This window comes from Curcuma longa, chromosome 21 (genome assembly GCF_044706935.1).
Source record: "Curcuma longa cultivar G26 ecotype Majalengka, Jawa Barat chromosome 21, ITB_CL_G26_1.1, whole genome shotgun sequence".
Classification (NCBI taxonomy): domain Eukaryota; kingdom Viridiplantae; phylum Streptophyta; class Magnoliopsida; order Zingiberales; family Zingiberaceae; genus Curcuma; species Curcuma longa.
Genome location: NC_133881.1, coordinates 5,994,727 through 6,018,336, shown reverse-complemented (window position 1 = coordinate 6,018,336; position 23,610 = coordinate 5,994,727). Strand labels below are relative to the sequence as shown.

The window sequence follows — 23,610 nt, the reverse complement described above, 5'->3', positions numbered from 1 at the left end:
TAGAAAAACCAAAAATGGTAGTGGAATTGATTAGTAGCATCAAGGTAGTAGAGGGTTCTACATGCTTAATTACCACAAGTTGTTGATATCCTTGCTCGAATGGTTGCGACAAACTTAAAATCTGGTTAAGGTTCCAAACTATTGTTTTGGTTCCTTCCAGGAAAAAAAGAAGCACAAGCAAAGGCTTTGAATGTGCTCACACCAAGTGACACAAACTTCTTGTTCGCGGAGAGAGAAAGCACATCAAACAGCATGGAGGAAGGACCTATGCCCTAATCACATCAGACAACGTGCGATTAAAGGGCTCAACGCCTTAATCGTGCCATGCAAATCAAAGAGTGACGTCGGATAACACATAAGGACTTGACAACTTGCAAAAGCAGCGTATACTACACAGAGCAATGTGTGAGAAGGATAACATTGGCAGATAAACTACTATGGATGACCTGACAACAGTTCTTGTTGTGGAACGCGAACAGACTGTGCTACGCCAAACAACACAGAGAGCAATGTCATGGTAGAGATGAGATGCATGCAGAGGAGTCAGAGGATACTGACAAACAAACAGATTGTTGTGGACTGTGTGACAATGGTGTGGCAGTGGAACACAGAATGACGACAGAACGCTCAAGAACCCTCAAAAGGGATGGGACACGTATCAACTTGACTTTGATACAATTTGTTGTATTAGGGGAATTCACCATTTGCACAACCTTAGGTGCACCCACAATACCAATACATATATTACTAAATGAGTACGGAATATTACTTAGCCCCTCCATAGTTTACATATTTGCAAATGTCATGGGAATTTTAATTTGGGGGTATGAAAATTCAAGCAGCACTGTAACATTTTTTTTCCTACCATTGATCTTTCATCTATTAAAAAAATTTATACAAAAATCAATTAACTTAATCTATCTACTTGGTAACATGGATTGATAAGCTTTATCTAATAGTAGAAAATTAGTTAGATAGATGCATTTTATCTATTCTTTGTGTTATGTTTCCATGGTTAATGTTAAAAAGTTTGATTTTCTCTTACTAATACTTTAGCAAGGCCAAAAAACAAAGTTAACAATGGAATAAAGATAAAAGTAGGCACATAATCACTAACACAACCATTAACATGTTTTGGTCGCCCCAGACTATTAGTCCACAACCTATAATCCGTTTAGTATATCACCCCTAGAATGTTCTATATTTTTTCCTCTTTGATAAAGTGTTGGAGATGGAGAAATCTCATACAAGATGATTGTAATATGTACCGGAGATTCACAACAGAGGTTAGAGTTTGACAATTAAGGCTCAACAGAAATAACAATTATACGTTGTTTTTTATCAACATGTTATCTTGTTCATAGCTGTTCAAACCATTTTTAAAGCCTCCTTCTCACAACTATCCAAGGAATTCTAGTGGATTGAGATCGTTTTCTACAAGCCCTCAATGAGTATTTCATCCAAAGTTCACTAGTCAACTAGTCATATTCACGAGTCAATGACCTTGACCAAATCTAGTGGATTGTGACCTTTTTCTCCATTTTCTTCGGTGATTGTTTCATCCAACCTATATCAGTCAACTGCTCATAAACAATAGTCGATTAGTCAACTATTCTGATAGTTTCTGAGTCAACTACCCAGTCAATTCAACCATCAATCAATTAGTTAACATTTTTAGTCGACTAGTATGTTGACTATGACTCATCTAATAATCGAGTCTACATAGGTTGAAAGTTACCCTCACCTGAGTACAATTTGCTCCTAACTCTTAACTCACCAATAGTTGTCTTCCGCCACAAGATCTCTCGTCAAGCTTCTCGTCCCTCAAATGTGTTGAGCTTTCGGCTCCAGCCTGATGTCATCCTTCTTGGCCGCTTACATGGTGCATCTCCAGCCATCTCACAAAAGCTTCTTGTCCCTTATATGCATCGAGCTTTTGGCTCCTTTCCTATGTCATCCTTTTGAATCTACGTATGTACTCTACTTCCCATGTACAATTACTACCTCCAATGCTTCTCATTTTGTAATCCCTCAGGTAAACCATACCTTCTTTCGCCGATCTCAACAAACCCTAAGTCACTAGGTGCTCACAACCTTGGTCATGTCATGTGTGTATGCCTAAGTTTTTGTACAGTCAGATACACATATTAGAACATAAAATAAGACCCAACTTAAACCTTTTGTCCAAATATCAAAATCCGTGGTCACATGGGACCACTTGGGGAGTCATATATTCCTACATATTGATCCCATTTTATGTATATGAGTTAATACACTAATAGGATTTTATTATGACTTCTTTTTTGCTAGATCTGTTGAAGTTTGGGATCGCTGGTTTAAGATTAAAAACTACACCTCCATCCAATTTTATTGTTTTGTTGTGATTATAACAAACTATTTTGCAGTTTTACAAAACATCCGGCAGGTGCAAGTATGGGAAATCCTGCAAGTACACTCATTCTTTGAAGAAAATAGAAGCTGCTCCAATAGCATTGAACTTCTTAGGTCTTCCTATTAGACCAGTAAGTCCACTATTTCCTTTTTCATGCCATGTGATCATCGCTATTTTGCTTTATATTGATTCATAACAAGCATGTTTGTCACATGATTTCACCTCATGTGTTTATATTACATTATAGGGAGAGAAGGAATGCCCATGCTATATGCATACCGGTAATTGCAAATATGCAGCGAATTGTAAGTATCATCATCCTGAACCAACTGTAGCAATCCTTGAGCAAGGTGCTCTTCCTGTATGTCAAATTGGTGGATCTGAGCAACAAATTCCATTTGGTGCGTCGCCGCTCCCTGTGACACCTAGCCCAACTCAAGGGGCATTTTATGTCCCAACTCCTTCAACAGTTGCATCACCGGCTTATTTTTCAGAATCACATTTACATCCTCCAGGACTTCTGTTCCCTTCAAATTCAGAATGCAATGGTTATCAGGTAATTGGCCTCATGCTTGAATTATGAAATTCTTACCGCATTCCTTTATTTTCTTTAAGACCTTTATCACTTCAGATTCATGAATGCACAAGATATCTCATGCTTATATTCCCAGAGATTGTTGTTTTTCTAGATATATATATTTCGTCAAGATTCTAAAGTAATATTAACAAAGATAGTTTACAATCCACCATCATTGGAAGTTTCTTGTTTTTGGAATGGGTTGATTTATTATTATGTTTTTTTTCTTCTTTGCTGTCTGTTTTTTTCCTTTTGTGAAATATTAAGACAAGATAGATAAATGTTAGAGCAATTACTCAAATAGAGCCGCTAATATCAGGAAATGCCAAATTGCCCCCTGTTATTTGTGCATAATTGTTATTTTAACAATGGATATTTAAACGACAATGTGAGCTGATGCTATGCCCTTGTGTTTAGCACATACATCCCGATAAACATCCCAAGAGACATGGCAAGTCAAGACCGTCAGTACATCAAAAACGGGGCGCGCAAATTTAAATCGGCCTGCAAATATCATCATCCAGAGGTTCGTCCCAATGACGCACACTTGCATTCCTAGTAAATACCCTTTCACTAATTCATCTGATTTCTCATCTCAGATTTCTCATCTAAATGCCATATAGCAAGCAAAGGAGTGATAAAAGATACGTCGAGAGATGCCTACTTTCCCTACTTAAGTTTAGACAATGAAAGCTGAGATTGAGTATTGGCACTCCTGCAGACTTTGTAGAACGAGTATAATATTTGTGTATAGTGCCTGACGATGAAAGCTGAGATTGAGTATCGGCACTCCTGCAGACTTTCTACAACCGAGTATAATATTTGTGTACAGAGCCTTTTTAGTTTTCTAAGAATTTAAAAATTGAGTCTAAGCTTCAATGAATTAATAGATGAATTTTTTTTAATGGGCAGTTGATCTAAGAATGCTGAATCGATCGGCTGTCTGTTATGATTACTTTTCGATTTATTTAATAGTCGATGAAACTTTTTTGTGAAGTCGGATTGGTCATTTTAGGATTAGTTGGTATAAATTGAATATTTGATCTGATTAAAAAAAGTAAAAGTGAACATGTTGAACTTCTCATAGTATAAGGTGATCAAATAGGATGAGCCTTGAAATTTTCTTATTTTCCAGGATTCTTTTCCAGTTAATTCTCAGAATGAAGGAATAAGAACATTATAATTTGAATTGTGTTTTAATTTTCAAAAGTAAAATCTTAATAGAGATTTTTATTGATAAATTAACCTAGAGATTTATCATCGATGATCACAGGAATTGAAAACCTTAGTGCCACATTTTCAGTTTTGACAATGGCAAAGTGGTAACTCATCTTTGCACTTGTGGCTACATTGCAGTGAGGTTATAACCGAGCCACTATAATTGCTGGTCGAGGATTATTACCAAAGCCAATGCCATTTAGAATTTTTGAAAGGGCTCCTTCTGATCAATGCAAGGTCCTACAAGTCTAATGATTTAAAGTTTGAATTATTTCTTTAATTGTTTAGGGAGTCTCTGAAAGGGCTTCACTATCCCTCCAATGAAGGGTGAAGTTCTGTAATTCCTTCTGTTGTGATTATTTATCTAATTAGATTAGGAAGGACATGCAAGTCCATTTTGCCACGTTAATTTAGAAAATAAATAGTTTTCTTTAATATTTATCCATTTTGCACATTCTATTATTTTTTTCTTATCTTTGGCCAAGGTGCTTCACAAAATATCTTCTAACGAGATTATCTTGATTTTTGCCTAAAAGCTTAGATGTAGTTACACCTTAACTATTAGCAATTTATTTATAAATTGTTAATATTAAAAGTAAATAAATAATAAACATTTAGCTTTTTATAGTGCTTGAAGGTGTAGAATTATTGGATGTGACTAACCGGTGAATAGGCACTTCGATTTTGTGCCATTTCATTTATAATTTAAGTTAGCAGAGTGAAAACATAAATAATAACTAAATTACTAAAATAACAATGCATATACACATCCTATGATGCCCTTAAGGGGCATTAATCTCATATTCATCCTAATTTTTTTTCTTAAAAATTATCCAAAGGTGAAAATAAATCTTTTGCAAATCTATTTAAGCTACATCAATCATAAATATAATTTTGATTTGTTGGACTTTTGTTCAATGTTAACACTTATTTAATTTTTCATATATTTTACAGTTGAATTTTTACTAATGAACTTTCTATCTATCAATATTTATCAGAATTTCTTGATGATTAAATGTCTTGATCTCAATCCACTTATCTTCTTCGATAATTAAATATTTGATAACTTTGAACTACTTAATATAATCAATAAATATATTATTTAAGTCTCAAAATTTTTAATTTAATCTCTTAGTATATATACTATAAAAATATCCACGTTTAGCGACCAAAATTTTAGTTGCTAAACGGATTTAGCGATTGAAAAAAAATTATACATATTTTCGTCATAATTTGATTTAGCGATCGAATATGAATTCGGTCGTAAAAATTAGCGATTGAATGTGAGTTCGATCGTTAATTTTTTAAAAATTTCGACAAGATATCCCTATTTTTCTAATTTATAACCTATTTTCATCAATATTATACCATAAAACTATTATATACAATCCATATCACAAAACTATCATGTACACAATCAACATTCACAATCTATATCATAAATCTATCATATACACAATCAAATTCATATCAAAACATGTCACAAAACAATATTCAAATAATACAATTTATATCCAAACGATACAAATAATCTCCAAACGATATAATAAATATTCAAACGATACAATCAATATCCAAATGATACAATCAATATCCAAACGATATAAACAGTATCCATGATACAATTCATATCTAAAGTTTGATACAAATTAGGTCTAAGATACAAACAATATCCAAATGACAGAGACAAATATGTTATCATCCTTTAAAAAAAAACTCCATCATCCAATCCTTACATCAAGTAAAACACGATAAGTTATTAAATCAAATAAGCACAAAGTATAATCATTAAAATAATACAAAAATAATGAAGCTAATATTAAAACAGATATACACAAAGTTAAAATAACTTATCAAAAAAATATACAAATTGAATCACTAACATAAGTTTTTTAAATATTAAAATCGTATATAATTAGCATTAAAAGAACATACCTTAATTCCATAATATAGTATTAAATCGTTGGTGATTTAAATATTAAAATTCTATCAATATTGTTTCTGAAAAAATATAATATAATTAGCATTGTATATAATATCAAATATAACAGAACCAATTTTAATGTTTAATAAAAAATAAATATAAAAACAAAGTTGAAAATTAATACACCTCAAAATTTCTACTAATCAAGAGTGTTTGGGTCTTGAGTCTATTATGAATCGAAATCATGCGGCGTGGGAAAAGCAGTGTTGGGTTGCAAGGGTGCAAACATACTCTCACATCTAAAGTACATAAAAAAGATCATGGGGTTAAAAAGGATGGAAAGTATCTCCATTGGAATGAGGCCTTTTGGGGAGAGCCCAAAAACAAAGTCATGAGGGTTTAAGCCCAAAGTGGACAATATCATACCATTGTAGAGATATTTTGATTCCATCGGTACTAACAAGTGGTATCAGAGCGAGACCGCTTTTCACCGGACTAACCGCCGGATGAGTCATGATCCAGATCTAACCATGTGGTTTGAACCTTAAACAAAGGAAGTGGGTGCTCCCGTGTCTGAATGACCAGACACCAGGTGAGAAGTCCTAGTAGGTCGGGTGGACCGAGGGGCAAAAGGTCCTAGTTGCGACTAGGTGGGAAGTCCTAGTAGATCGGGTGGACCGAGGGGCAAAAAGTCCTAGTTGCGGCTAGGTGGGAAGTCCTAGTTGGTCTGGTGGACCGAGGGGCAAAAAGTCCTGGTGGGTCGAGGATTCAGACATCAAAAAACGACGTTGAGGAGGGCCTGTGGTCCTTTGTTTGAGGGGGGATTGTTGGGTTGCAAGGGTGCAAACATAGTCCCACATCTAAAGTACATGGAAAAGATCATGTAGTTAAAAAGGATGGAAAGTATCTCCATTGGAATGAGGCCTTTTGGGGAGAGCCCAAGAACAAAGCCATGAGGGTTTAGGCCCAAAGTGGACAATATCATACCATTGTGAAGATATTTTGATTCCATTGGTACTAACAAGCATGACTCATTAATGAATAGCGATCAAAGAATTCTTCCATTTGTCGATCGACTGCTGTCCTGACCCGATCATCCATCAATCGCTCCGACTAGTCTGTTGCTATCTTGACCCGATTGTCTATCGATTGCCCCGACCTGCTCTAATGTCTTAACCCGATCTCTCAGTGCTTGATTTTCTAATTATAACTCTCGTATTTCATTGGATTGAGAACTAGATCAATCGTTGTCCCTATGAGCTATTACACGATCATATGTAACATGTGCATGGGAGCCAAGGCCGTAGAGGGGATTTTTTTTTTACTTCTACCAACAACATCATAATATATATCATTTATAGCTTCATCCGATAACCTCACTAAGTCATCCCCTCTACATTAGGCCGAGACATCTGTGCAACTCAATTAGTCATATCGCCTTATTAAAAAAATATATTAATATTAGATAATAAATAATTAATAAAACTAATCATGTTTAAATATCTCGAAACAAGTACTGGATCTATGTAAAGTATTTACCTGAAAAGATAAAATATTTAAAATTATCAATTATTATCAATTATAAAAATTTGTAATAATATTATTGTAAACTCATCAAATTTATTGCATGCTCTACAATAAATCATGATCCAACTGTACGTTTTGATGATCCTGTGCTCTGCCACCGACCTCAGCATTTTTATTGCTTTGAGCAGTCGTTGAATTTCTCTATTATTTTTCTATAGCCCAGATACTTTGTCATTCATTCCAAATCTTATCAGGCATATATAATGGTTTTTTATATTTTTTTTCTCCACTTGTACATCAGGTCATTGTACAATTTTTAAGAATAAATATTCCATATTATTTTAAATTCTTTCTTGTGGCCTAGCTCTCAAGTATATTTTTTCTGTAAAAATATCAAAAATAGTATTAGAGAATAATGGATAGTAATGAAAATCTTTCATATCTTGGTCTACATGCCTCTATGTAGAACCAATTACATTGTCATTCTTTTTTTTTTTTTTTGAGATGTACGCAGCGATACTATAACCATTAAGAATAAAATTACATGAAAAAATATGTTATTTTTCATTATAAAAGAAGAAAAGAATTTGAATTACTAATAACATCAATACATACCAACCCCCAACAATATTCAATGCAATTTGACCACTGTGTACTGGTGGACTAGCTGACATAATTATATCTATAAAATAACATTATAATACATACACAATCCAACAGGTAAAAACCAAGCATACACATAATAATAACAGTTTTCAACTCTAAGGTTTAATCATCATTACAATCCTAATCATTAACATTACAGTTTTTAATTCTTTATCGCTAAATTCTATTAGCTCCTCACTAGTAGGCATCTCTCCATCATCTATTTCCTCGTAGGTGACATATACATCTATCAGTAATTGGGATGTAGATTGAATATCTAAATCAACTAAATGACTCTCCACTTCCTCATTCTGAATGCATCCTGGTTTTGAGTCGTAATAGAGTTCAACATTTCTATGTTCGAGCGAGGCTTGATTCGACAAACTAATAATCATTCACTAGATCTCCTTCTCTTCTTCGGGTATTTAAGATAGAAAATTTACCCAGCTAGCTTGTACCATGAAAATGAAGGGTTCAAACTTGATGAATCTTTTGTTTGTATGAACCTTAACTAAATTATAGTTTGCATGTATTCTAATACCTGTTCTTGGAGTCGAATCATATCATGATATTTAAATAACCTACACCTTTTTATGGGTAAAGTAGGATATTCAACCTCAATAATTTCATCAAGTGTGCTATAGTAATCATATTCAGTATCATGTTGGTGGTAGATCATTTTACGCAAACACTTAAATTAGAGTTCATTGCTTGTGCATCGCATTGTGTCACGTGAAATTTCATGTCATTCACATAATAACCAGAAAATACTCTTATATTACGAAGATGTCTTGATGTAATATTCTTTCTCCTTTCATCTTGCGCATTTAAAATTCTACAATCCTTTATCTAAAATAAATATTTATGATATAAATTTATTATAAAATACACAAAAAAAGATATATCTCTAGCTTACATAGATTTCAAATCAAAATGTGAATTTAGTCTCTATCTTTTTACCTATATCACTTGCACCTATTGATGGATTTTGGATTTGTAATGGTTGTTCATACAAATTGTCAATAAAAGTAAATTAAAAAAATATCCTATGACTAGAACGAATAACAAGATAAATATTTTAAATTAGAAGTTAACTCATTTTAAGTAGGGCTTGACCTCATCACATTGAGAAGTACGTATGTTCTTGCTGCATGGTAATCTTTTAGATTTAACCATTTACTAATAGATGCACCCATTGTTTTAGTAGGAAATTTGAAAATATAAAGCATCTCTCCGTCTATCGGTTGAGCATCATCAAGATTTCGAGGACACTTACAATGTCTGATTTTCACATTATCAATAAAATAATATGAGCAGAAATAAGATGCATCTTTAACCAGATAAGCATTACATATTGATCCTTCAACTCTTACTTTATTACAAACATTATTCTTTAATCTCCTTAAAAGTCGTTCAAATGGATACATCCATTTGTACTGCACAGGACCAGCTAGTCGTGCTTCGTAAGTTGAATGAACTGATAGTGTTCCATTGAATAAAAAAAATAGGTAGGAATATACGCTCAAGTTTATAGAGTATAAGAGTAATTTCAGTTTTCAACGTAATCATTTCCACTTTCATAATAACCCTCAATATCAAATTTCTAAAAAAACAGACTCAATTCTATTAGTACTCACCTAATATTATTAAGAAGTAGATCATGAAAGACGATTAGAATCAGCCTTTGCATAAACACGTGACAGTTATTGTTACGCCCCGGGAGACAGCTTTCCGAGAAATTTCGACAGCATCTCCCCTGTAACAATTGACTTTCCCTGAATACATACACATATAAAGAATCCATAACAGGCTATGGATATATAGATATATGACAGAAATGAAAGAACAAGTGACACTCATGTCATACATCCACCTAAAGTGATCCACACGACCACTAATAGCATCACCAAGTCCAGTATATCAACCACGCATGCATATTGAATCCATCAAAAATCCGATAGACAACCCGAATATGGAAAACAAATATCGAATCATCGGAAAACCAGATACCCAAATAGAAAACACAACCAAAAGTCTAATAAGTCCAAATACACTGATACTGTAAAGAACATAAACCCAAAACACAAGGGTTCAGGACTAGCAGTGCAGCTCTCCAGACGGCATCAATCTGAAACAAACATACAGGTAAACGGGGTGAGTTCCAAAAGAAACTCAGCGGGTATCTAGCAGATATGTATATAAAAGCTATCAACAGTAATATCATGATGTACAGTCTACTGAAAGGTAAATAGATATGTAAACTGAACAACAGTAGATCTATACATACCAGAGTCTGATAATCAAGTAGTAAGGTGAAAGTCGTCCCAAAACCAATACATAGGTCTCCTGTATATGCATGTCATCCAAGGGCATCAAACAAGTGCAACAATCACAATCAAATGCAATCAGTGCAGTATGCACATGGTGCAATGCATGTCCTGGTCACCCTTGACGCCAGTCAGATCAGTCACCCCTATAGTGGTGAGGTAGAGTGGAACTACGCCAGTCAGATCGCTCATCCACAGTGGTGAAGTCGCGTGGGTAGGGCTGTGACCTCTGTGCACTCTGCCGTCACTGCTCCTGCGTGACCGAGTGGACAGGATGTCCTCGAGGTGTACACCTATCCTGGTAACCCAACTCATAAGTGGGGGAGCAAGCTCTCATCTCCTGGTCACAATGACAGAGGAGGGATCCCTGTATGCTACCACGCTACAAAACCACTATCCTGGGTGGCCTAGCGGAGCTCCTGTCAGGGCAAGTATGCACCAACCTAAAGGTTCCACTAACCCATGAGTGGATTGTGTGTGTAAATCATATACAAGCGACGGGCTCAAACTGTGCTACCACTATAATAGGAGCGACTCGACTAAAATAGGAGCAGGAGCCGATGATCACAAGACATGCAATTACACACACCCTTTGGTTGGTAGCCCGCATGTAACTGACGCTGGACTCAACAACAATGGAATCCCGCATGTCAGTATGCAATATATGCAAGCATGATGTATGACACTAGTCCATGCATCATATATCTCACTACATATCCAAATAATATGGTCCATGCACCACCTATCCAACTACATATGCATATCATATGCTCAGAAATCAGAATGCTATAAGGTCTCCTATCTAGTATAAATACTGGTAATAGCATATGAACAGGTAGCAGGTGATGTCAGAATCAATGGAGATCGGATAACCAAAGCATGTCAAAGGTATCAGATGATATCAAGATAACTGAATACTGATAAACACAATAACCAAAAGGTACCCGATACCATCAGGTAGCAGTAACAACCGATATCAAAGTCTGATCAAAGTAGCAAGTAAAATAGGTATGAACAGGAATATGAATTACTGATAGCTAGCAAATTACACATATCTTAAAGACATATCTATAAAAGATAAGTCAAGGTACCCGCCTGCCAAGATAGGTTGCGTATGACGTCGAGAACCCCAAATAACCGCAACCGAACAAATCAACTAAATCAATGTCCTGCAGTTACCAATCACTGCCATCAATACCAGAATATACCTGTGTAAATAAAATCAACCCTATCTAAAATTAGGGTTAACTTAGCCGAATCCATCTAACAGTAATCCTCCTAACAGAACTATCCACAAATCAGATTAACCTACTCAGATTAATCAAAACTATAAACCTCCATTCAACATCAAGAACAAATCTCACCTCTGCTCACGAACAGATCCATAACCAAGCTCTCATTCTTGGTTGAAGCTGCTGATCATGCCAATTCCAATTACCCTATGAGCTCAAGCAACCCAAGAATCTGAGAACACCAATCAAAATCCCAAAGCCTAGCTCCAGAACCTTAGAACCAAGATATTCCAGCTTACCTTTTTCTCCTTCCTCTTGCTTGCAGCCGAAACCTACAGCTCCCTGCCGATGCCAAATCCAACTCCAAACAAACTGTGAATCCCATCCAAAACTAGGAATCAGCATCCCAGATCCAAAGATAACAAGAATCCACAATCTGGTTGCTTACCGTTCGTTCTCAAGCCTGACGAGGAAGAAGCAAAAAGAGGCTCGCGATCGGAGAGCAGACAGCCAGCACTGTCGACCCGCGGCAGCAGCGAGGTCTCGACGAAGAACAGATCTGCGTCGGCTGATCTCACGAAGAAGATGGCTCAATGGTTGGCGTCGTCTTCGCCTGCCAGCGTTCAAACTCCTTCGTCCGGCGACGGTGAGAGTGGTTGGCGAGCTCGGATAAGAAGACGCGACGACGAGGAGAATCGGCGCTGTGATACGAAGGCCAAGTGAGGGCTGGCTCGGAATCAGAGGAAGACGGCTACAGCCGACGACGATCGGCGAAGAGAAACGAGCGGCGCTGGCCGACGGATCGAGCAAAGAGCAGCGAGATCGAGCGGAGGATTGGGAGAAGAAGGGGATCGGCGTTCACTGTTTAACCTAAACCCAACTCCGAACCGGTTATTTAAAGCCTCTAATCCAATCGAACCGGCCGAACCGGTTAAACCAATCCAAACCAGCCAATCCAAACCAAATAACCTGAATCCTAACCCGACTGAACCAACCCAACTAAACCGGTATTGTAGCAAACCGGGTTTGACTTTGGTTCGCTTGGTTCAGGGGTCAAACGACCTCCGATTTGGTCCAAACAAGTTTCGTTTGGTTCGTCTTCGCGAGACGAATCTTTTCGTATGTATAGTAAAATTTTTCGGTATCTTACAGTTATGACTTTTCATTCCAAACATTTTTAATTTGTTCATATCTATGCATCAAGACATATTCAAGGAATACCATCAGGGAATTTTACTTCTCTTGACCAACGGCACAATATCTGCTTATTTTCTTTGTCTAATGTATGGCAAGCCTTTAGAAATTTACTATTTGTTTCATTTTAACAACTCAGGTCTGTTAAGTAATTATTTTAATTCCTCGCATGATTTTACTATGCCTTTAGTTTTGCCCATAACATTCATCACAGTATTGAAAATATTATCTAAAAAAAATTTCTCCATATACATCACATCTAAATTATTTTGAATGAGCAGATACTTTCAATATGACAACTCCTAAAATATGTTTAGTTTCTTCTAACCACACTTGTAGACCCTAGCAATATATTTATTTAAATCATTAGAACTCATCTAATTTACTGGTACAAGTCCATAGTTGTCTATTTTCTGAAAGACTTCCTCTCCTAACTTGATTGCGGGCGATTGTTTTCTGACCACTTTATGAACTTTTTTTTATTTCATCTAAAAGGGTGCTCTTTTGATAAAAATTTACGGTGATTATCAAACTAAGATATTTTTTCACTGTAAAGTAATAAAAATGCATCCGACTTTGTCATACAACGTGAACATGCTAATTTACTAGTCATGCTCCATCCAAACAACTTTAAGTATGTCGAACAATTACTAATTATCTATATTAAAGCAGTATGCAAGGTAAATTTAGTTTTACTTGCAATACCATAAGTCAAAGACCTTACATTCCATAATTCTTTCAACTCTGCAATAAAAAGTTGTAAAAATATATCTGTCTTCTCTTTTTGATTCTTTGGACCTAGAAAAAGCATGGTAAGAAACATGAATTTGTCTTTCATACACATTCATAGCGGTAAGTTGTATGATGTTAATATGGTTGGCCAAGATGAATATTGTTGTCCAGATTGTCTAAATGGTTGAAATTCACCTGCTAAAAGTCTCAGTCTTATATTACGTGGTTCCATTGCAAAAGAAAAAAATATTGTATCAAGATGTTTCCATACAGAGGAGTTAACAAGATAACACATTATATCTCCTTTGTGTACATGCACATGATGTCACCTCATGTAGCTTGTTGTTGGCAAATGCATACAAACATTAAAGTATAACAGTTAACAGAAAATAATACATAACTTTCCATAGTATATTTTTTTCTTCCCTATACGCGACTGCGCTGCCTATACCGAGGGTGATTACACAATCTGCATTCAATAAGTTCACTATCTTCATTCCAAAAGATCATGTAGTTATTTGTATAACAATCAATCTTTTGTATTGGCAAACCTAAACACCTGATCAATTTTTTTACTGTAAAAATTATTAGTCATTATATTATTAGTAGGAAGCAACTCTAACATCAATTAACAAATATCATCATAATATCATTTAAAGAAACGATGTTCTGCCTTGATGTTCAATAGTCTAGCAATAGCTAACAGTTAAAATTGACCAAAAGAAATGTCTTCTCACACTTCTCTTTCACTAGCATTTAACATATCATATAATTTTTAAATTTTAGGAGTTTGTATTTCATCAACATTTATATGATCAAATGCATTTATCGTATCGTAAACCATTGATTATAAGTTAAACCGAATTAATTAAAATAAAAAAATAATCGGTAAGTTTCTAAGTGAACTTATAAATCTTTATTTAATTGATAAATCTTCCATAATACTTAACAATCCGGTTATTTTAGTTTTTGACCGAATTAATTGATATTTTATCGGTTCGATTTATTTGATTTTTATTTAAAAATTCGATCGATTTGATTAGTTTGAAAAAATTTGCTTCGATTCAATTTCAATTAATTTGGTTCGGTTTTAACTGAATACTCAGCTTACACGTAATTATATCCTTAGAAAAATCTTCCAAGACCTCTCACTACCTAAGATTCAATCCCTTAGGATTTTCCTCTTGTTTGGAGTTTACTCTCCAAGATTTCTCACTTGACTAGGTCAACCTTGACCAGACATCCATTAAACATATTGTCAAGCAAATATCAAAACCCTTGAGGTCGATTGTGTTGGTGCAATCTTGCCTCAAGTGATTTGGATTTTAATGTTTGACTAAAATGAGTTTAAGTTAGACAATTTTTATGATCTAACTTATGTGGTTTGAGTCCACAGGAAAGTCCAGGAATGAAATCTTGGCATTTGGTGAAGTCCCGGAGGCACGGCCTCTTGGCAAAGGATGAAGTCCCGGAGGCGAGGCCTCTTGGCAAAAGATGAAGTCCCGGAGGCCTTGGCAAAGGAAGACTTAGCACGACGAAGCTGAGGGAAACGTCTCAAGCTAGTGCAAGAAAGGGCACGAGGCTTGTGGAAGACGTTTGAAGGTTTGCGTCAAAGCTAAGGGCTGAAAAAGAAGCTGAAAGGGAAGTTTCAGCTTGATCAGTCGACTGACACTGTTGGTGCAGTCGACTGGTGATTGATCAGAAGCACACACAGAGTTTACAAAAAAATCAATCGAGTCCATCAGTCGACTGGTGATGGTACAGTCGACTGCTAGACGACCGTTAGAGCGACAGCTGACTGATTAAATGTAGATTAAAGAGTCGTTGAAGCCCATCAGTCGACTGGCCCTTGGAGCAGTCGACTGATGTACGGAAATACATAAAAATGGCAGACGACGTCGAAGAAATTAACAGTCATTTTTTTCATCTTTCTGGCAAGACTTTGACTTTGTAAAAGCTTTCCTGTCACGCCCCGAGAAGGCCGTCCGAAAAATTTCGAAAGCATCTCCCCAGTAATTATGACAATTTTCCTGAATACATGCATAAATATTCAGCCACAGGCGGCTGGAATAGGACTACTCGTCCAATCAATACACACAACCACAGACAACTATAAAATAAGGCCCACACGGCCACACGACAATAATCACATGCACACTAACAATATAATGCGACAAAAGCAACACATACTAAGCGGAAACATCGAAATCCGAATTAACATCCGATAACAAGTATAAATCCAACACACTCCAGTCATGACAAATCCGAACTATAACGACATGTCCACCAAATAGTAAATATACTAGAGACAACGACAGACCAAATGCAACTAACAGAAAAACCTTCCGAGGTGAGACAACAGCAGTCGACCGAACTCCAAGCTCCAAGTACCTATCTGTTACCTGATAAGATGATCGTCAACAATTGAACCTCAGAAAATAACCAGACTCGGTGTATAATAGGACCAGTCAAGTCAAGGTCCTGCAACAACAATAATACAACACTTAATACACTATCTTATTAAATTTATCATACGTAAATTCTAACCCAACAAAACTAAATAATAACACACCCATCCTCTTAAGTTTCCTAACTAATTCAACCACAATCCAGTTAAATAAACCAACCTCACCCTCCTTGGTTTACTACCGAGTTCAACATATAAAACCCAACGAATCGGTTAACCTAACCCAACAGTGATTAATCCTCAACTCATAACCCCCAATCAAACCCTGGATTTCAACATCCATCATCCTTAATTCCACATGAACCGAACACATCCCTTAAACCAAATACTCAAAGCTTCATTGCTAATCAATATAGATTTAACTGAGAAAGGTTACCTCAGATCTATGCTTGTTCCAAGCCCTAGCTCACTGCTGCACCCTACTAACTTTGCTTACACGACTCTGTTCAAAGAAAACAGGACAGATCTAATCATACCGGCACCAAACAAAGCATAAGGATTCAACCATCTCAATAAGAACTTACCTCAAGATCTAACGCTTTGAAGCCCTAAATCTGTTCCCCTTTCTTCGTTCTTGAGCCGATCCCGAAACAGCAACCAAATCAGCCCCCTCATGAGCTGTGAGAACAGCGAAATCACAATCCAAGGACAAAATCGAAGAAATCTACGCAACCCAGCTAACTTCCCCTTTACCTCTTCGATCCGGCGATGCCCTGTGCGGTCGGGAGCAGCAGGCGGCGTCGGCGTCCCACGGCGGTGACCAAAGGCGTGGCGACGGCCGTGTGGTGGAGGAAAGGCGAGGAAGGGAGGGGAGGAGGCAGCAGCTTGAGAAGAAGAGGAGAGGCGGCGGTGCTGGTCTTCACACGGCGGCAACGAAGGACGGAGGCGGCATCAGGCGCTGTGTGGCATCGAGCGGCGGCGGTGGCCACGATTCCGGCTAGGGTTGCTATGCTTTCGGGGAGAAGAAGTCGTCGGGGTTGGGCCTGTTGCTGCGGTGGCTTCGCGTGAGGGAGACAGGGGGAGGTGGCGGCGGTTTGTGACAGCAAGGGCAGCGGCGTGGGCTGTGCGAGAAGGAAGAGGAGAAGCGGCGCAGAGAGGGATTAAGGCTACGTTTGGTACGATGTAATGTAATCACGCTTGTAATGTAATCAAGTTTGTAATGTAATGTAATGTAATCAAGATTATATTACTATGTTTGGTTGAAGGAATGCATGTAATCTTTGATTACAAGAATGATTATATTACAGTGTTTGGTATACATTATTTTCAGTAACGAATCTAATTTTTATTATTATAAAATACCAATAATACCCTCCTAATTTTTAAAATAAAATAAAAATAAATGTAATAATAAAGATTATTTTTATTATTTTTAAAATAAATTATTTTATTAATAATTAATAATTATTAATTATTAATTTTTATTATTAATAAAATTAATAATTTTTATTAATAAATTTAATAATTATTTAATAATTTTATTAATTATAAAAAATAAAAATTATTAAAATATTTATTAATTACTAATTAAAATTAATTAATAATTTTTAATAATTAATAATTTATTATTAACTATTAATTTTTAAAATTAATTATTAATAATTAATTAATTATTTTTATTTTAAAATAATTAATTAGTTTAAATAATAATTAAGTAAAATTATAAAATAAAAATTATTAAAATAATTAATAAATATTTTATTAATTAATAATAATAATAAATAATTTTTATTTAAATTAATAATAATAATTATTAATAATTTTATTATTTTAATTATTTTATTAATTATAATTATTAATACTTATTTTAAAAATTAATATTTTATTATTTTATTAATTATAATTATTAATACTTATTTTAATAATTAATAATTATTATTTTATTAATACTTTTATTAATTATTTTTATTAATTTTATTAATTATTAATTAAAATTATAAAATAAAAATTATTAAAATAATTAATAAATATTTTATTAATTAATAATAATAATAAATAATTTTTTTAAAATTATTAATAATTATTATTATTAATTTTATTATTTTAATTATTTTATTAATTATAATTATTAATACTTATTTTTATAATTAATAATTATTATTTTATTAATACTTTTATTAATTATTTTAATTAAGTTTATTAATAATTAATTATTAATTATAATTAATAAATTATTGATTTTATAAAATTATAAATTTTATTAATAAAGTGGAAGGGTATATTTGGTACGATAAAAATAGAATCTGTAATGTAATCGGATTACATACTATTTCCTTTGTAATCCAGATTACATATCTTGGCTCCTCTTTTGTAATCCAATTACATTACATTACAAGCCTGATTACGTTACCAAACAAAGTAAATCATCTTGTAATGTAATCCTGATTACATTACAAGCCTGATTACCCCTTACCAAACATGCCCTAAAGGATTTAGTTATAACGAGGAATCACAGTAACCTATCCGGTTTAATCCTAATCGGCGTCATTAAACCAAGTTTACTGGCTAAACTCAATTAAATCTAAGGTTTATTATACCGATTGAACCGGTTACTGTAGCAAACCAGGTTCAATTTTGGTTCGCTTGGTTTACTAACCAAATGACCTCCGATTTGACTCAAATCAATTTCGTTGGATTCGTCTTCACGAGTCGAATCTTTTCATCCCTTTTGTTTTATTTATTCCTTATTATTATTATTATTATTATTAAATTACAAATAACCCCTTTTTGGTTTCGGTATTTTACATTTCCTCTTTCTCCATACTTCACTACTCATTCTTGTGAAAGGAAGAGATCAGTTTGTGAGGATTTTCTCTACCTTCGAAGCGTGCTTCGAAAAGGAGGATTTTCATAGTGAAAAGGTCGTCTGTGTATGTGGATCCTTGGATTAGTCACCTCGTAGAGGTGGATACCAAGTAAACAAACTGAGTTAGCGATTGATCTTTCTTTTACTTTTATTTTTGCTTCCGCTAATGATTTCGCAGGAAAGTTCGAGAAATCACTATTCACCCCCTCTAGCGAACGCATCGGTCCCAACAGATTGCACCAATAGTAAGTAGTTTAGAAGACTTCTTTGCTACTATAGAATTACATGAATCTAAATGTGCAAGTATGAAAGAAATAGGAATGATGAACCACAACATAACTCTACAAGCAAAGTAAAGCGAGTGAGATTTGGAGTTGTCTATGGATGGAGATCAAGAAGCTTACCTTGTTAGGAAAATGAAAAAAATTCTATAAAGCTAACAACTTTGATAGGAGGCAAACCATAAGGTTGCTAAAGAAGAAGCAAAAACAAAAGGTTAGTTGCTTCAATTGTGATGTGGAGGGTCACATTAAAGATAATTGCCCCAAGTTCAAGAAAAAGAACAAAGAGAAGGGCAAAGACAAGGAACCTACAATGACCAAGCACAAAAACCTAAAAGCAACATAGGATGAGACGTCAGAAGAAGAGTCAGGATCGGAACAAATTGTGGGACTAGTGTTCATAGCAATCCATGAAGAAGAAGATGTGACATCATCCAAAGAAAGCAATAGTGTAGGGGGAGCCACGACAGATGAATCCGACACGGTAAGTGAGGTACATAACTTACCTTCGGATAAACTTTATGATACGATCAAAATGCTTTCTAGATCCTTGTGCAAAATTAGAAACGAATATATTGATTTAAAGCAAGCTAAATTTGAGTTAGAAAATAAATTAGCTATCTTTTGCTCAATAGAAGATTTACAAAAAGTTGAGGATGAAAATGCAAAACTAAGGGAACAAGTAGAAACTCTAAAATTAGCCATAGAAAATTTTTCTATGAGTTCAGATAATTTGAATTTGTTTTTGAAAAACCAAAGAACAAAATTTAGCCGACAAGGATTAGGATATGTAGGACCAAAATATTATTTTAGAAATCCTAGGGGTCAAATTAAAAAAGTGTCAAAAAAATTTATTCTTAAAAAATATTTGATAATTCCAGTTGACACAAATCTATTTTGATACCAAAATCAATTTTGACTTATCAGGAATGTTTGGTTAAGTTAACTATAGAAATAGAAATTATTAAATGGATGGTTGACTCGATATACATGATTAGAAAGAAATATTTTATTTCTGTACATTCTGATGAAAATTTTCTTGGAAATTATTTTTCTGGAAACATACTATATGTGTTCTGTCATTAGTCAAAATTTCATGATTTTTGGATGCTTAGAAATTTTATAAAAATTATTTTAAAAAACATGTATATCGCAATTAGAAAATTAATGAAAAAGAATTTTTGATAAAAACTAATTTTATGTGATAGGAAATATTATGTTTTCCACATGATAAAAATTTTAGATTTTTATTTTAACTCAGAATATTTTTACCAAACTTTCAAAAAAAGGAGAGAAAATTTTGAGTTTTCTCACCTCATCTTTTTGTTGTCAAAAGAGGGAGAAAATGAAAATTAGGTATAAATGTAGAGGAGCTAGAATAATTATTTTTATTTACATTATGATTACTTTACCCTAATTTAAACTTACTTTGACAAACATAAAAAACCAGAGAATATTAGAATCTCAAATGGTGTTTTGATGGGTTGTCATATAAGTTTAAGTTAGTCTTTGTTATATTGCTTATATGTGTGTCTGCGTGCAGACATTTAGAAGAACATACAGGTATCCGATGGCTTAGGAGCATCAGAGACGGCAAAGCCTTGGCAGAAGACACAAGCAAGCAAAAAAGATGACACTAGAAAGGAGCCGACGGGTTCGATCATCCGAGGTACGAGGAGCTGTGGAAGATTACTTTGACGAAGCGAGAAGAATGCACCAAGAGTGAGTCGGAAGGGTTTGGAGCTTTCAAGAGACGAGAAGTCGAGAGGAAGTTTGCTCAAGGCGATCAGAATTGGATCCGAGCGACTAATGTCTGGACGACCAGAGAAATCGTCCGAGCGATCGGAGAAGGCAAGATCAGCGAATGGTCAAGTATAAAGGTTGACTATTTTACAAGCGACTGAAGTATTCCAGGCGATTGGAAGCTGCTGATGAGTCATCCAAAGTCGTTGTTGAGCAATTGCCAAAGAGGATAAAGCTTAAAGCCACATCAACGAGGTCCGAGCGATCGGATATCTTCCGGGCAATTGGAAAGTGTCATGTCAACACAATGGTCAGATCGAAATTAAATCTATAAATAGGGTTGAAGCTCGAAGAACAGATGAAGAGGAGAAGATAGTGGACATACTTGCCTAGTTCTTGGACTAGCAACGTGTTAGTTGCAAACCTAGTAAAACTCTGTGTCTCTTTGTCTCTTATGTATTATTTGTTTAATTAATGTGTGTGCTTGTTAAGTCATTAGAAAGAGAACGAAATTTGAATTGTAGGATTTCGCTATTCACTCCTCCCTTCTAGCGATTCAAACCGCTTCTGCAACAACTGTTGGCAGTTTTGTAACCGCCCGTCCACCACCCACGGTTCTCGCCACGCTCCGCATGATCTGCACTCCGTGGAGCAGAGAGCCTCTCCCTATTAAAGGGAGAGGAGAGGATGGGACAAAGGTTCGATGGCTGAGTGCCGGGTGTGAGATTGCGTCCAAGTGAAGAGGAGAAGAGGTTGCTAGAGAAGAACGCCAAATCGTAGGATTTGGTTTGTGGAATCGTGGAGAGTCTTCCGTCAAGTGATAACTCTTCCGACAGAAGCAGCGATCTTTGCCGCCGGAGCCAGAAAAGAGGGTTTCTCCGAAGCAGTCCCAGTTCGCCGGAAAAGAAGCACGCTACAACAGGTATATTCCTACATTGGTATCAGAGCCTGTGTTAGAAAGAAATACCTGTTAGTATTTTTCCGAACGTTTCTCTGTTCTGCACTGCCGCTTGAGTGGTCGGCGGAGAAGCTGGCGCTTCTCGGTTTTTTTTTTCGGGGCGAAATCAGCCCGCCTGTGACCGCGCACAGGCGCTGTCCATGGCGCGCAATGGCGATGCCGGCAGGGCTGGCGCCGGTGGGGCTGACGTCGGCAGCAAGACAACAAGCGTTGTCTTTTGTCAGTGGCATGCTGGTGCCGGAGAGGCCGGCACACGCTGGCGCCGGCAGGGCACTGGCGGAGCAGGCGCTGGCAAGAGGCTGGCGTCGGACCGGCGGAGCGGCGACTGTGCTTCGTGCACAGAGAGAAAAAAAAAGATTAGAGAAGTTCGGCGGCGGCAGGAAGAAACGTGCTTTGATTAGGGCACGGCACGGTAAAAAAAAGGGAAGTGACTGTGCGGCACAATTTTTTATTATTCCTTCATTAATCTGATAAGTTCAGATTAATATTAAAAAAAAAAAAATTTGCTTGAGAAACTGTGCTTCGTGCACAGTATCGAACTGTGCTTATTGCACAGTAAAAAAAAAAAAGTGCATGTTTTTTTTTTAAATCAATATTAAAGATCAGATTTGATCTTTGTTATTAAAAAAAAAAAATTTTTGAAAACGTGCTACAACGAACAGGGTTGGGTTCATGTTGGGCTGTGAAATTAATTGGGCTTCTAGAATTGGATTGGGTCAATTTTAATTGGGTCAGCCCAATTATATAAAAAAAAATGGATAAATTTGTATCTGTGGAGATTTGATCCTTTGATCTCCTGATAACAAACAGAGATACAAACCTACAACCCATAACCTTGATATATAAATGAATCTGTTTCATTTATTTATGTGGATCATTAATTAGATTTAATTAAATGAATATGTTTCATTTTATTTGTATGATCTGATTAATTAGATTAGATTAAAAAAAATGGATTTGTTTCATTTATCTATTAATTAGATTAATTAGAAAATAGATTTGTTTTATTTATCTATTAATCTGATTAATTAGATTAGATTAGAAATATGAATCTGTTTCATATATCTAATAATCTAATCAATTGGATTTGATTAAAGTTGACATTAATCAACTAGACTCATAATTGTGATAAGTTATTAGAACAACTTAAAAACAACTCTAAATTAAGTCTACAAGTGTCTGGTGACTGATCAAAAAGGATCAGTAAATACAAACTGTATAAATTGAGAAGGTTTGTCTTTCTTGATTTATTATGTTTGATCTATGCCTGTATAAATTGAATTAAGCTGGTATATGTACTGGTTTGTCAGTTTTGTACTGACTTAATTAATTTCAATTTTTTTTTAGATGGCATGGATAATCACTACGATGACTCGTCGCGATGTTATGATACTTTTCCTAAGTAATCAGGGTTTAAAACGCATGCATATATAGCGTTAAATAATTATTGATGCTAAGACACCGTGTTCAGGGTCACCTCATTTCTTAGATTAATCGGTGTAAGTTGGATATCTTATATAAAAAAATAAAGTAAATTTTGGCCCCCAAGGCTACGTTGCAACGGTGAGATGCTTTCACATTCACGTA

The 23,610-nt window shown here is 35.2% G+C and overlaps 3 long non-coding RNA genes across 3 annotated transcripts; 1 reads left to right on the top strand and 2 right to left on the bottom strand.

The window, feature by feature from the left end:
• Positions 1–2,387: 2,387 nt before the first annotated feature.
• On the top strand, positions 2,388–3,874 carry LOC141814368 (uncharacterized). The gene is made up of 4 exons (XR_012600485.1): positions 2,388–2,522; positions 2,640–2,948; positions 3,387–3,495; positions 3,569–3,874. It is a non-coding gene; the product is annotated as an uncharacterized LOC141814368 (long non-coding RNA).
• A 6,426-nt stretch (positions 3,875–10,300) lies between these two features.
• LOC141815441 (uncharacterized) lies at positions 10,301–22,099 on the bottom strand. Its single transcript, XR_012600548.1, has 2 exons — positions 22,033–22,099; positions 10,301–10,411 (listed from the first exon to the last, which is right to left on the bottom strand). It is a non-coding gene; the product is annotated as an uncharacterized LOC141815441 (long non-coding RNA).
• On the bottom strand, positions 15,878–16,847 carry LOC141815440 (uncharacterized). The gene is made up of 3 exons (XR_012600547.1): positions 16,760–16,847; positions 16,612–16,677; positions 15,878–16,249 (listed from the first exon to the last, which is right to left on the bottom strand). It is a non-coding gene; the product is annotated as an uncharacterized LOC141815440 (long non-coding RNA).
• Positions 22,100–23,610: the final 1,511 nt, after the last annotated feature.